The sequence below is a fragment of the Orycteropus afer genome, unplaced genomic scaffold (assembly GCF_000298275.1).
Source record: "Orycteropus afer afer isolate SDZICR_OR568_19922 unplaced genomic scaffold, OryAfe1.0 scaffold00633, whole genome shotgun sequence".
Taxonomy (NCBI): Eukaryota; Metazoa; Chordata; class Mammalia; order Tubulidentata; family Orycteropodidae; genus Orycteropus; species Orycteropus afer.
This window is the reverse complement of record NW_006922220.1, coordinates 975,279-990,521: the sequence shown is the minus strand read 5'-3', so window position 1 is coordinate 990,521 and position 15,243 is coordinate 975,279.

The following is a 15,243-nucleotide window of genomic DNA, read 5'->3' as shown; positions in this document are numbered from 1 at the left end:
AGGTATATATTTGTGCAGAAAGTCCAAAAAACTGACCTGGAGTCATTCTCAGAGACATCAAAGTTTATTAGGGATAGCTTATGGAAAAACAGCACTGCATCTAGCAACGGCTGGCTGGTCAGGTTTCAAGTCCACAACCTCCTCCCATTTCCCTTGGGCTTGTATGCCCTAAGGTGAACAACCAAAGGGAGGCTTCACAGGGGAAGAAGTCCGACACTGAGACGACTGGTTCCAAGTGACCGGAGGCAATAACAATGCCCTGAGTCTGATGGTCATTCAGGAAGAGATATTTCTTCTCTATAAGACATTGCTGTGCATGAACTAGGAAATGTGGCCTGTGAATGTGCAAAAATGGAAGGGGTTAGAATGACTTGGAGCTTTCTTTCTAAAATGGAATTTGCTTTCAAGATGGAGACCATGAGCCATTTGGGGTGTTTGAAGGCCTGTATCATACACTATGTCTTTCCCTTACTAGTGCTCCTGAAAATTCACTCCCACAGTGTCCCACTATGGACTATTTCCTTTCTCCCTGTCACTCTGAAGTGTTCTCCTGGCTCCGCTGCTCTTGGAGTTCCTCTTAGTCTTAGTGTTTGTCTGTCTTGGACCTCAGTGAGATTCAATAGCACTCTTACACAGTGCCATGGTCTCCCCTTATCCTCCTCAATTGCACAGCCCATGAACTCCCACACCCAATTTACAAGGCCTTCAACAAACAAAAGGAGCTCTGGTGCCATACTCCCTACGTCATTTGACTGATAACCAGAAGGCTGGCAGTTTAAACCCACCAGCCACTCTTCAGAAGGAAGATTGGGCAATCTACTGTCCTAGTTATGCTGCCTTGGAAACCCAAGGAGGGGTCTCTCTGAGTTGGATCTAACTCGAGGGCAGTAAGTTTGGTTGGACTTTTTTTGGAAACAAACAAAAATTAGCTAGAGCTTTCTCAAAAAGTTTTCAGTGTTCTAAGTTTGTGGTGTTACCCAGCCATTTCCCAAAATGGTTGTGATGAGTGAACATTCCTGATTTTAGCAAGTAAGAACTCCCAGCTTCTGAACTTACCTCATTCCTCCTCTCCCTTAGTTTTGGACTCAGTCCAACTCTCCAATACCTCAGCTGCTTTCCAGAGATCTGAGCTCTCAGTCTGTGCTTGTTTTTATTGATTGTTCAATAAGTTAGTTGTTAGGGGAGTAAATGGAAATGTCTACATTTCACCACCTCGTCCTGCTTCCTCCTATTGATGAACATTTAAAATGTTCCCAATATTTTTGCCATCATAAGCAATAAAACAATGAACATTTTTAAATACAAGAGTGAAGATTTATACTCTTCTTTTAAATTTTATTTTTTTATTATACATGTACAACAAGAATACATGTTCTCAGAATGCAACATCAAACCATAAAACTCATCTTAATCTTAGATCTTCTGTAAAGGTAATGGCTATTATCATTTTGAAGAAGTTTTTTCCAGAACTCCTAGGACACATTTGCATATTTATATATATAACTATCTATAGACATGTACAATTTTGTTTATATATACCTCAGTACATTTATATCCAATGCAAATATTGTATGTATGCATGTTGTTGTTAGGTGCCATTGAGTCAGCTCTGACTCAGAGTGATCTTATGTGCAACTGAACAAAACACTGCCTGGTCCTGCACCATCTTCACAATTCCTCCTACACTTGAGCTCATTGTTGTAGTCACTCTGTCAATCCATCTTATTGAAAGTCTCCCCTTTTTTTTGCTAACCTTCTACTTCACCAAGAATGACATTCTTCTCCTAGGAGTGGTCCCTTCTGACAACATTAGCAAAGTAGTTAAAATGAAATCTGCCATTCTCACTTGTAAGGAGCATTCCATCTTCACTTCTTGCAGACAGATTTATTGTTCATTCTTCAGACAGTCCGTGATATTTTCAGTATTCTTTGCCAGCTCTACAATTCAAAGACATCAACTCTTCTTCAATCTTCCTTATTCATTGTTCAACTTTCACACGCATATGTGAAAATTGAAAATACCATAGTTTGGGTCAGGCACACCTTAGTCTTCAAAGTCGCATGCTTTCTTTTCAACAGTTTAAAGAGGTCTTTTGCAGCAGATTTTCCCTGTGCATATGACATGTGATATCTTTACTGCTGTTCCCATGGGTTTTGATTGTGGATGAAAGTAAAATGAAATCCCTGACAACTTTCAGTCTTTTCTCCATTTATCATGATGTTGCTTACCGATCCAGTTGTGAGGATTTTCATATTCTTTATGCAGAGGTGCAATCCATATTGAAGACTGTAATCTTTAATCTGCATCAGTAAGTGCTTCAAGTCTTCTTCACTTTCAGAAAGCAAGGTTCTGTCACCTGCATATCCCAGTTTGCTAATGAATTTTCCTCCAATCCTGATGCCATGGTCTTCTTCATATAGTCCAGCTTCTTGGATTATTTGCTCAGCATACAGATTGAATATTTATGGTGAAAAGATACAATCTCGACACACACACATTTCCTGATTTTAAAACATGCAATCTCCCCTTGTTCTGTTGTATGGACAAGTTGTCGGTCTATGGGCAAGTTCCTCATGGGCACAATTAAGTGTTCCGGAATTCCCACTCTTTATAATGTTATCCATAATTTGTTATGATCCAAAGAGCCAAATGCCCTTGCATATTCAATAAAACACAGATAAATGTCTTTCTGGTATTCTTTGATTTCTGCCAAGATCTAACTGACATCAGCAATGATATCCCTTGTTCCACATTCTCTTCTGAATCTGGCTTGAATTTTTACTAGTTCCCTGTTAATACCCAGCTGCAACCACTTTTGAATTATCTTCAGGAAAATTTTACTTGCCTGTGATATTAATGGTATTGTTCAATAATTTCCACATTCTGTTGAATGACTTTTCTTTGGAATGGGTACATATGTGTATCTCTTCCAGTTGATTGGCCAGGTAGCTATCTTCCAATTTTTTTTTTTTTACATAAATAATAAGCACCAACAATGCTGCATCTCTCTGTTGAAACATCGCAATGACTATTCCACCAATTCCTGGATCCTTGTTTTTTGCCAGTTCCTTCAGTGCACCTTGGACTTCTTCCTTCAATTCCATTGGTTCTTGAACATATGCTACCTCCTGAAATGATTGAACATCAACAAATTCTTTTTGCTACAGTGACTCTGTGTCAACTACCAATGATTCTTAAGTGTTTCCAACTTTTGCACTCCAATCACCAGTAATAATCAATAGATCTTTATTTCAGTCTGCAGAAATTGGTTAAATAATGATAATAATAACTTTAATTTCTTCATCTTTGTCTTCATATGTTGATCAGTTTGTTGTACTGTTGTGGATTATATGTTGCTGTGAGGCTAGAATATTTCAAGTATCCACAAATATTTCAAATACCAGTAGAGTCACCAGTGTTGGACAGGTTTCAGCAAAGCTTCCAGACTGAGACAGACTGAGGAGGACTGGGCCACCCACTTCTGAAAAAAATTAGTCAGTGAAAACCATATGAATAGTAGTGAAACATTGTCTGACATAGTGCCAGAAGATGAGCTCCTCATGTTGGAAAGCACTCAAAATATAAGTAAGGAAGAGCTGCCTCCTTAAAGTAGAGTGATCTTAATGGCATGGACAGAGTAAAGCTTTCAAGACCTTCATTTGCTGATGGAGCATGACTCCAAATGGGAAGAAATAGCTATAAACATTCAGTAATAACTAAAACATGTAATGTATGAGGTATGAATCAAGGAAAATTGGGAGTTTTCAGAAATGAAATGGAAAGGATTAAGATTGATATTCTAGACATCAATGAACTGAAATAGCTAGTATTGGCTATTCTGAATCACACAATCATATGATCTACTACCCTGGAAATGACAAATTGAAGAGGAGTGGTATTGCATTGAGGAGATTTGGTGGCATACTGGGTAAGGCATTTGGCTGCTAACCCCAAGGTCACTGGTTCAAACTCACCAGCTGCTCCACAGGAGGAAGATGAGGCAATCTACTTTTAAAAAGATTTATAGTCTTGGAAACTCAATGGGGGTCACTATGGGTCAGAGTCATCTCAATGGCAGTGGTTTATTTTTGGTTTGGCATCACATTCATCATCAAAAAGAACATTTCAAGATTAATCCTGAAGTGCAATGCTGTCAATGATAAGATAATATCCATACTCCTACAAGGAAGACCAATTACGTGTGTGTTTGTGTACTCTGAAAGTCCATTTATTTATTTATTTATTTAGGAGCTCTGGTGGAGTAGTGCCTAAGGCATTTAACTGCTAACCTGAAAGAAATCTAGGGAGGGGTCGGTATGAGTCAGAACTGACTGACAGCAGTGAGGTTTTTTTTTTTTTTTTTTTTTCCTGGTGGAGTAGTGCCTAAGGCATTTGACTGCTAACCAGAAGGCTGGTGTTCAAACCCACCAGCCACTCCTGGGAAGGAAGGTTAGGCAATCTACTTCTGTAGTGATACTACCTTGGAAACCCAAGGAGGGATCAGTAAGAGTTGGATCTGACTCCAGGGCAGTGAGTTTTAGGTGAGTCATCAAGTCAATTCTGACTAATAGATTTGTTTTTGCTTGTGCTGTGACCCCCACAAGCCCACGGAGCTCTTGCTCTAAGCCTGGGGCACTGGGCTTGGGTGTTTGCTTTGGATTCTGAAAGTTTTAAGTTTCTTAGCAATTTAATAGTTTGTCTATAGTATATCTTCAATTTCATCATCCTTTCTTTCCATTCTTGTGCCAGTATCAAAATGATATGTTTTATAATGTCTTTCATTTTATTATCAAATAGGTAATTCTTTAGTAACTTCAAAATTATTAAAGAGTTTTTGTTTTGTTCAGATTTTCTTTGAATTAATTTTGGTAATTTAGATTCTCATAGAAAATTATCCATTTCAATATTAATAATTAAAAATACATTTTAAAAACTCACTGCCCATAGAGTCAATTCCAACTCACAGAGACACCTATCAGGTTTCCAAGGTTGTAAATCTTTATGGAAGCAGACTGCCTCATCTTCCACAGAGCAGCAGGTGAATTTGAGCCACCAATCTTTTGGTTAGCAGCCAAATGTCTTAATAGTTACACGTTTATCGACACTGAGTTATACAGAGCTTTCTTTAATAGTTTACAAAATGTCTATATTTATTATTTCATGGTTGCATATTTTATAGACTCACATGTGTTTATTTAATTTACCATAAAGATAACATTTCAAATCAGAAGAGAAGGGAGGAGCTCAGTCAATAATACTATAACAGGCATTTATACAAGAAAGCAAATGTCTTAAATATAAAATAAATTCTAGTGTTTCAATTTTTCAACATAAAGTATTTTTAATATGATTGACTTTACATCATAAACTTTGTAAACATGCACATATCATGTTATAAACAACGTTTTAAATTAAGCAACAACTTGAAACACGTACACACATAAGAACATACATAAATATGTGAAAAGGGCTAATTTTATCAATATATATAGAATTAGTTCAAAGAATATGAAAAAAAGAGAAAAATCTAGCACATTCAGTCCAAAAAACAAAAAGGAAGAAGAAAGGACAAGAAATAGGCAATTCATAAAAGCAGAAATTCTAATGGTTAAGAATTTTTTTTAAATGTTCCAGAATTACTGTATATCAGAAAAATGCAACTTAAAATGAAGTCTCATTTTCTATTTATTTGATTACCCAAGATTGAAAACAGCAGTAGCATCCTACTTTATGAAGAAATAGGCATTCTCATCCCCAGCTGACAAGTAGTGTATAAATTAGTAAAATTACTGTAAGATAATTTGACAAAATGTATCAAAATCTGTGACTTAACAATTTCAATCTTGTAATTCATCCTTGGCAAGTCATTTATATGTTTAAAGGTGAATGCACAGCAATGTTTCAAAATATTGCTTTTAAGAGGAAAAAAAAAAAGGAACAGACCAAATGTCAAACAATAGAAAAGTAGTTAAATAAATTAGGACTTATACAAAAAATGGAACCCTGCTGCTGCAGCTCTGAGAAATCACTGTAGGAGTACAAATAGTGCTATCTGGGAATGTACATTCTTCTTAGTGCCCCACTTGGATTTACTCCAGGTCAGCTCCCTGCACACAACTCTTGTCTCAGGCTTTCTTTCAGAGGAGTCACCCATGTTTTAGAGTTGAAACTGTATGTTGTTTCCACTCCAGAATATGGACTCAGTGATCCTCCACTAATTGTCTTCTCATTTTCTAAAAGACACAAGTCCCATTTGGAGGTTTTGCATATAAAATCTTAGTTTGGGAAGACCCTGCTTAAATTTTTAGAGTGAAGATTCTGGGGTTCATGAATACGTGAATGGATTAAAAAAAAGTACATATACACAATGGAATATTATTCCACTATAAAAAGGAATGAAGTTCATGCTACAACATGGATAAGATTTGAAAACATTATACCAAGTAAAATAAGCCAGACACAAAAGGACAAATATTTTATGATGTTACTCATATGAAGTATTTACAATAGACAAATGCATAGACAGAAAATAGTTACCAAGGGTGGGGTGGAGGGAGAAGGGAGAGTTAGTGCTTAAAGGATACAGAGCCTATAAGGTGATGAAAAAGTTTTGAAAACAGACGGTGTTGATGATAGCACAACATTGTGAGTGTGATTAATGCCACTCAATTGTACACTTGAAAATGGTTAAAATGACAAATATGTGATGTGTATATTTTATTATTTTTATTTTAATAGCTTGTTTTACATTCAACCTTATGTGCACAGTTTCACTCCCCATTTACTGTGTCCAACCTTAACCCAGTCTCCTCCCTTCCCTACCCTCTAACCCTCCCCCTGTACACCTCATATTTATGCACTCCTGTTTGTCCTGCATTTCCTCAATTTGAATGTTGGTCCTCTGGTGCCCCGTGGTGGTCTATTGCTCTAAGGGATGTATTACCATAGAGTATGTGGGTGTGTCATCCTGGGTTGAGTGGTCTGTGTGTACATTTTGCTAACTATTGGGCTGAGAGTCAGCCCCTGGGGTACATTTTATTCCAGGTGCAGAATCTATCCCAGGGCCATAGCATTGGGGAGTCTCATCAGATTTCATCTGACCAGTAATTACAATCATTATTGAGTGTTTGGATTTTGTGCCATGTTTTCCTTCCCACTCTATCCAGGATCTCCAGATTTGATCTTTTCCTGAGTGGTTGGCATTGGTAACCAGGCACCATCTAGTTCTTCTGGTCTCAAGGCCCATCATGTCCTATGGCTGATTGCTTCCAAATGCCCTTGTGTGTGTGTGTGTGTGTGTGTTCTTCTTTGCTTCCAATACTAGGAGACTGTTAGTTGCATCATCGATGGCCACTTGAAAGCTTTTAAGACCCCAGTTGCTACTCACCAATGTGGGATGTGGAACAAGGCTTTTATCTATATTGTTGTGCCAATTGAGTCTGGTGTTCCCCAGGACTATGGTCCTGAGATGGTAGATCTATTGGATCTCTCTTGTATAGTGTCTGGTGGTCTGTGAGGGATTACTCTGTGACTGTCTTCTATTGTTTCTGTAAGGACTGCAGGTATTTTGTATCACTGGTGTCTGTGCAAGATTAGCCTCAGATGGATCTATCCTTGGTCTAGAGTATACTCCTGTTCACTGACCCCCATCTGATCCTCTCAGGTGTTTATGTATTTATCTGTAGCTTGGTGTTTGGTGTTAATGGCAATACAGTATTGTGGACACATTGGTTGGTATTAGCATCTGTCATCTGCCACTTAGGTGCACAGTTCAGTGTCCTCCCATTTCATAATATTATCATGGTGGTTACAGTTCCTTTCCGTATCTCCCTCTCCCTACATATGTCAGTGTGTGGGCCACAACCAGCTTGAAATGAATCCTTCCCCTTCCCTGCCCATCCTGGTAACCTGCAAAATGAGTTCCCTTTCCCAAGCAAATGCTTTTTTGTCTTTTTACAGTAATGGGCTCATACAGTACTTGTCTTTCTGCAACTGACTTATTTCACTCAGCATAATGTCCTCCAGGTTCATTCACATTGTGAGATGATTTGCTTATCCCTCATTGTTCTTTAATGTAGCATAGTATTCCATTGTGTGCATGTACCATAATTAGGTTATCTACTCATCCATTGATGGGCATTTACGTTGTTTCCATCTCTTTGCTATAGTGAATTTTACTGCAATGTACATAAGTGTACATGTCTGTCCATGCGCTATCTCTTACCTCTTTATGATATATTTCTAGTAATGGAATTACTGGGTCAAATGGTACTTCTATTTTCAGTTTTTTAAGGAAACATCATACCATTTGTCACAATGGTTGTACCATTTTACAGTCCCACCAGCAGTGCATAAGAGTTCCAATCTCTCCACAACCTCACCAACATTTGTTACATTCTGACCTGTTGAACTTTGCTATTATTGCTGGGGTGAGATGATATCTCATTGTTGTTTTGATTTGAATCTCTCTAATGATTAAAGATCACAAGCAATTTCTCATATGTTTGCTGGCTGCCTGTATATATTGTTTGGTGAAGTGTCTGTTCAAGTCTTTTGCCCATTTGTGAATTTGGTTATTTGACTTTTTGGTGTTGAGGTGTTGAAGTTTTCTATAAATTTTGGAGATAAGTCCTTTGTCAGATATGTCATTGGCAAATATTTTCTCCCCATCTCTAGGTTCTCTTTTTACCCTTTTGATGAAGTCTTTCAATGCTCATAAGAATTTAATTTACAAAAGGTCCCAGTCATCTAGCTTCTCTTCTATCTCTTGCACATTTTGGGTTATGCTTGATAGTCTATTTATGTCATAAATTAGAGTCCCAGGTTGGTCCCTATTTTATCTTTGAAGAATTTTATAGTTTTGGGTTTTACATTTAAGTTTTTGATCCAGCTTGAGTTTGTTTTCATGTACGGGGTGAGGTATGGGTCTTGTTTCATTTTTCTGCAGGTGGATATCCAGTTTTGCTAGCATCATTTGTTAAAGAAGCTGTCTCTTCCCCATTTAATGGATTTTGTACCTTTGTTAAAGATCAATTGTCCATAGATGGATAGGTCTACATCTGGATTTTCAATTTGATTCCATTGGTCTATCTGTCTATCAATGTACCAATACCATGCTGTTTTGACTACTGTGGCTGTATAGTACTTCTTAAGATCTGAGAGTGTGAGACCTCCCACTTTGTTTTTCTTCTTGAGAAGTGCTCTGCTTATCTAAGGCCTTTTTCCTTTCCATATGAAATTAGTAATTGGTTTTTCCATGTCCTTAAAAATTTTTATTAGAATCTGCCTAGGAGTTCCAGTAAGGTGGTGGAATAGGCAGAAGGACTGCAGAGACCCTCTTCAACAAAGAAAAGGAGAACCAATTAGACAGATAGAGAAGATAATCCTGGACCCCTGAGCCTTGAAGGGAAGGATATAGAAGTGGACTAAACTCCAACTAGCAGAAGAATTTGCATGAAAACACCACAAAAAAAAAAAAAAAAAAAAGAGAGAGAGAGAGAGATGGAGTTTCAGTCTGGCAGTGATCCTGACAGCACAGAAAGCTTGGATATTGCCAAGTCATGGTAGGACCTAAGAATTAACCTAAAAATCAGCCCTGCTACCCAGGGATTTCACAGATAACTGCTCTGGTGACTGGTGAATAAAAAGGGGAGCAGCAAAGAGGAAGGCAGGCTGCATTGTGGACTTTTCTCTGTCCAGGGGGCACAGCCATTTTGAATGTTTATAAGTGGTTTGACCATTTTGGATATTAAAAGCAACAGCATTCTCCCAGATTCCAGGGATTTAGGAACATGCTCCACTTGCCAGGAACCCCAAGACCATTCCAGACCCGGATGACTGGAAAGATGGTTATTCACTTGTTATTTTTGTCTAACTGAGTGGAAGACAACAACAGCCCCATACAACACAACTACACCCATACCTAAATACAACATCACAATGTCTCGAAGACAGCAGACTATCACAGTGCACACAAAGATGATAAAGTGGTAGAAACAAAGGAGCAGGACACAGACCTAGAACACATCTCTGAGGAAGAAGCAGCATTGGAACCCTCTGGTAAGAAATTCAAAAAATATATATTTAGGTAGCTTCAAAGGATTGAGAGACAGACCAAAGAAAACACAGAAAAAAACCCTAGAAGAATTTTGGAAGAAAATACAAGAACAAAATGAAAAATTAGAAATGGTTCTAAAGCTACAGATAGAAATTCAGAAGATTAATACTAAATTGTAAGAAATAGATAACATATTAAAAGGGCAAAGAAAATGCAAATTGATGCAATGGAAGACAGAATTAATGAGATTGAAGACAAATACCTGAATGTTCCTTTTGAAAGGAATCAATCAGAAAAAAGATCAAAACAAAATGAAGAAAGTCTAAAAGGAATAACCTACGTGTCATTGGAATTCCAGAACAGGAAGAGAATAAAAAAAACCACTGAGGAAATTGTCCAAGATTTGTTGGAAGAGAACTTCCCTAATATGATGAAAGATGACAATATATCCATTCAGGAAGTCCAACAAACCCCAAACAGGATAGACCCCAAAAGAAAATCAGCAAGATATATCATCATCAAACTCATCAAAACTAAAGACAAAGAAAAATCCTGAAAGCAGCAAAGGAAAAACAGAAAGTTCCTTACAAAGGACAGCCAGTAAGAATAAGCTCTGATTTCTCAGCAGAAACCATACGAGAGAGAAGGCAATGGGATGGCACATATAAAACCCTGAGAGAGAAAAATTTTCAACCAAAAATTATATACCCAGCAAAATTGTCCCTCAAATATGATGGTGAAATTAGGAGATTTCCAGATACGCATAAATTAATGGAATTTGTTAAAACCAGACCAACCTTACAAGAGATGCTAAAGGGAGTCCTTGGAGCAGAGAACCAAAAATAGCAAATAACAACCAGCCATTACTGCACAAGATGACATAACCCAGAAACTACAGCTATGGACATATCCAAAGTAAAATAAGCTTACAAGATTGTAAACAGGGAACCAGAGACATCAATTGGCAAGTGAGGACAACTACAAACAAAAAGTGGGAAAAGACTGTGTAGTTACAGAACTTCTAAATGGTGTGGAAGTCAAGAGAGTTGCAAGATACAGTGGACTATTCCAAACTCAGAGAGAAAATTATAAATCACAGGGTAATCTCAAAGAAAAATGACAAACCTTCACATCACAATAAAAAAGAGGACAAGCACATTTTCAGCAAATACTAACACACTAGCAACAAAGGAAATGATAACATGATACACAAACATAATGAGCAGCACAGAAAATAATATGGAACAAAGACACCAGAGACACCATGAAAAAACACATAACAAAATGACAACAACGAATTCATACTTGTCAATAATTACACTGAATGTTAATGGATTAAATGCACCACTCAAGAGATGGAGAGTTGTACATTGGATAAGAAAAGAAAACCCATCAATATGCTGTCTACAAAAGATACACCTTAGAGACAAAGACATATGTAGACTAAATATCAAAGCTTGGAAAAAGGTATATCAAGCAAATGGCAAACAAAAAAGAGCAGGAGTGGCAATATTAATTTCTTTCTTTTTTTTTTTATTGTGATTTGGGTGAAAATTTACAGAGAAAATTCACTTTCCATACAGAAGTTCACATATACTTTGTCTCATGACATTGACCACAATTTACCACCATGCAACATGCAATATTAATTTCTGATCAAATTGACTTTAAGACAAAAACCACCATATGAGACAAGGAAATACATTATATAATGATTAAAGGATCAATTGAACAAGAAGATATAACCATAATAAATATCTATGGCCCCAATGAAAGAGACCCAAAATACATAAATCAGACTTTAAAAAGGTTGAAAATCCAAATAGATGACTCCACAGTCATAGTGGGAAACTTAATACACCACTTTCAATGAAAGATAGAACAAATGGAAAGAAACTCAACAAAGATTCAGAAGAGCAAAACAGTGCAATCCACCAACTTGACCTTACATACATCTACAAAGCACTTCACCCAACAACAGCACGATATACATTCTTTTCCAGTGCACATGAAACATTTTCCATGATAGACCATATGTTAGGCCATAAAGCAAGCCTTAATAAATTTAAAAGCATTGAAATACTGGAAAGCATCTTGTAAGATCATAATGTTATGAAATTAGAAATAAATAATAGGAAGATCAAGGAAAAAGAGTAAACACAGGGAAACTGAACAACACCCTCCTTGAAGAAGTAAGAGAAGAAATAAAAATTGAAATTCAAAATTTCCTTGAATCACACAAGAATGAAAAGACAATATTCCAAAATCTTTGGGACACAGCAAAAGAAGTGATGTGAGGCCAATATATAACAATAAATGCACATATCAAAAAAGAAGAAAGAGTCAAAATCAGCACTTTAATCCAACATCTCCAACTATTCAGAAAAAAAAAGCAAGAAAAGACTACAGTCACGAGAAGAAAGGAAATCATAAAGATTTGAGCTAAAATTAATGAAACAGAAAAATAGAAGGGCAATAGAAAAAATCAACAAGACCAGAAGTTGGTTTTTTAAAAGATTAATACAATTGAGAGACCACTGGCAAATTTAACAAAGGAAAAGAGAGAGACTATAGAGATAACATGAATAAGAAACAAAATGGGTGACATCACAACAGAACAAACTGAAAAAAAATGTGTTGAAATCTGGATCAGGATTGTGTTAAATATGTAGATTGCTTTAGGTAGTACTGACATTTTCAAAATATTCAGTCTACCTATCCATGAACAAGGTAGGTTCTTCCATTTCTGTAGTGCCCTTGTTGTCTCTTGTAGCAGTGTTTTATAATTTTCTTTGTATAGGTCTTTTGTATCTCTGATGAGGTTTATTCCTAGATATTTTATCCTTTTAGTAGCTATTGTAAATGCTATTGTTTCCCTTATATCTTTATCAGAGGACTCTTTGTTGGTGTAGAGAAATCCAACTGATTTTTGTATGTTGACCTTGTATCCTGCCACTTTGCTGAAACTCTCTATTAGTCCCAGTAGGTTTTTATTTATTAATTTTTTTTTTTTTTTGAGTCCCTTGGGTTTTCTATGTACAGGATCATATCATGCACAAAAAGAGATAGTTTTCATTCCTCTTTGCCAATTTGTATGCTTTTTATTTCTCTTTCTTGCCTTATTGCCCAGGCCAGATCTTCCAATACAATGTTGAACAGAAGTGGTGATAGAGGGCATCCCTGTCCTTAAGGGGAATGCCTTGAATCTTTCCCCATTAATAATGATGGCTGTTGGGTTTGCATATACACCCTTTATTATGTTGAAGAATTTCCCTTCTATCCCTATTTTGCTGAGAGGTCTGTATAGGAATGCATGTTGGATTTTATCAGATGCCTTTTCTGCATCGATTGATACAATCATATGGTTCTTTTCTTTTGTTTTGTTTATGTGGTGGGTTAAATTGATTGTTTTTCTGATGTCGAACCACACTTGTAAACCTGGTATGAATCCCACTTTGTCTGGATGTATTAATTTTTTGATATGTTGTTGAACTCTGTTGGCTAGGATTTTGTTGAAGATTTTTGCATCTATGTTCATGAGGGATATTGGTCTGTAGTTTTCATTTCTAGTGGTGTCTTTCCCTGGTTTTGGTATTTGTATTATGCTTGCTTCATAAAATGAGTTTGGGAGTATGCCACCTTTTTCTTTGCTCTGGAATAACTTAAGTAGCATAGGTTTCAACTCTTCTATGAATATTTGATAAAATTCTCCAGTGAAGCCATCAGGGCCAGGACTTTTCTTTGTGGGAAGTTTTTTTTTTTTGTTTTGTTTTGTTTTGTTTAATGACCTGTTCAATTTCTTGTTTTGTTATAGATCTGTTCAAGTTCTCTGTCTCTGAGTGGGATAATTTAGGTAGATCTTGTGATTCTAGAAACTTGTCCATCTCTTCTAGGTTCTCAAATTTGTTGGAGTACAGTTTTTCAAAATATCCTGTCAGTATCTTTTTTATTTCAGTTGGTTCGGTTGTGATGACACCCTTTTAGTTTACAATTCTTGTGATTTAGACCTTCTCTTTCTTTACTTTTGTTATATCTGCCATGGTTTATTGATTTTATTAATCTTTTTGAAGAACCTGCTTTTTGATTTGTTGATTTTCTCTATTGTTTTTGGTTTTTGGTTCATTTATTTCTGCTTTAATTTTTATTTTTCCTTCCTTTTAGATATTATAAGATTCTTTTTTTGTTCTATTTCTAGTTGTTGGAGTTGATGAATTAGAGTGTTGATTTTGTTTCTTTCCTCTTTTTTGATGTATGCATTTATTTCTATAAACTCTCCTCTTAGTACTGCTTTCACTGTGTCCCATAGGCTTTGGTATGATGTATCTTCATTCTCATTTGTTTCTAGGAAATTTTTTATTTCAGTTTTTATTTGTTCTATTATCCAGTAGTTTTTGAGCATTCAATTGTTCAGCTTCCATATGTTTGATGTTTTTTCCTTGCTCTTCCTATTATTAATTTTTAATTTTATAGCATTGTGGTCTGAGAAGATGCTTTGTAGTATTTCAATGCTTTTGAATTTATTGAGGCTTGTTTTATGTCCTAACATATGGTCTATTCTGGAGAAGGATCCATGTGCACTGGAGAAGAATGTGAATTGTGTTTTTGTTGAGTGAAATGCTCTGTATATGTCTATGAGGTCAAGCTGGTTGATTGTCTTTTTGAGTTCTTCTGTATCTTTGTTGAGTTTTTTTCTAGTTGACTTGCCCCTCTTTTAAAGTGGTCTGTTAAAGTCTTCTACTGCTACTGTAGACGTGTCTATTATCCTTTTTAATTCAGTTAATATTTGCTTCACATATTTTGGAGCACTTTCATTGGGTGCATAAATATTTATTATTGTAATGTCTTCCTTGTCAATTGACTTTTTCAGTATCATACAATGTCCTTCTTTGTCTCTTATGATGTTTTTCACCTTAATGTCTATTTTATCAGAAATTGATATTGCCACTCCTGCTATTTTTTGGTTACCATTGGCTTGGTATATATTTTTCCATACCTTAACTCTTAATTTGTTTTTATCTTTGTGTCTAAGGTGAGTCTCTTGTCAACAGTATATCGATGGGTCTTCTTTTCTTATCCAATCTGACACTCTCTTTCTCTTGATATGTGTATGTAGTCCATTCACATTGAGTGTAATTATTGATAAGTATGAATTGATTGCTGCCATTCTACTTTTTTTTTTTTTTTT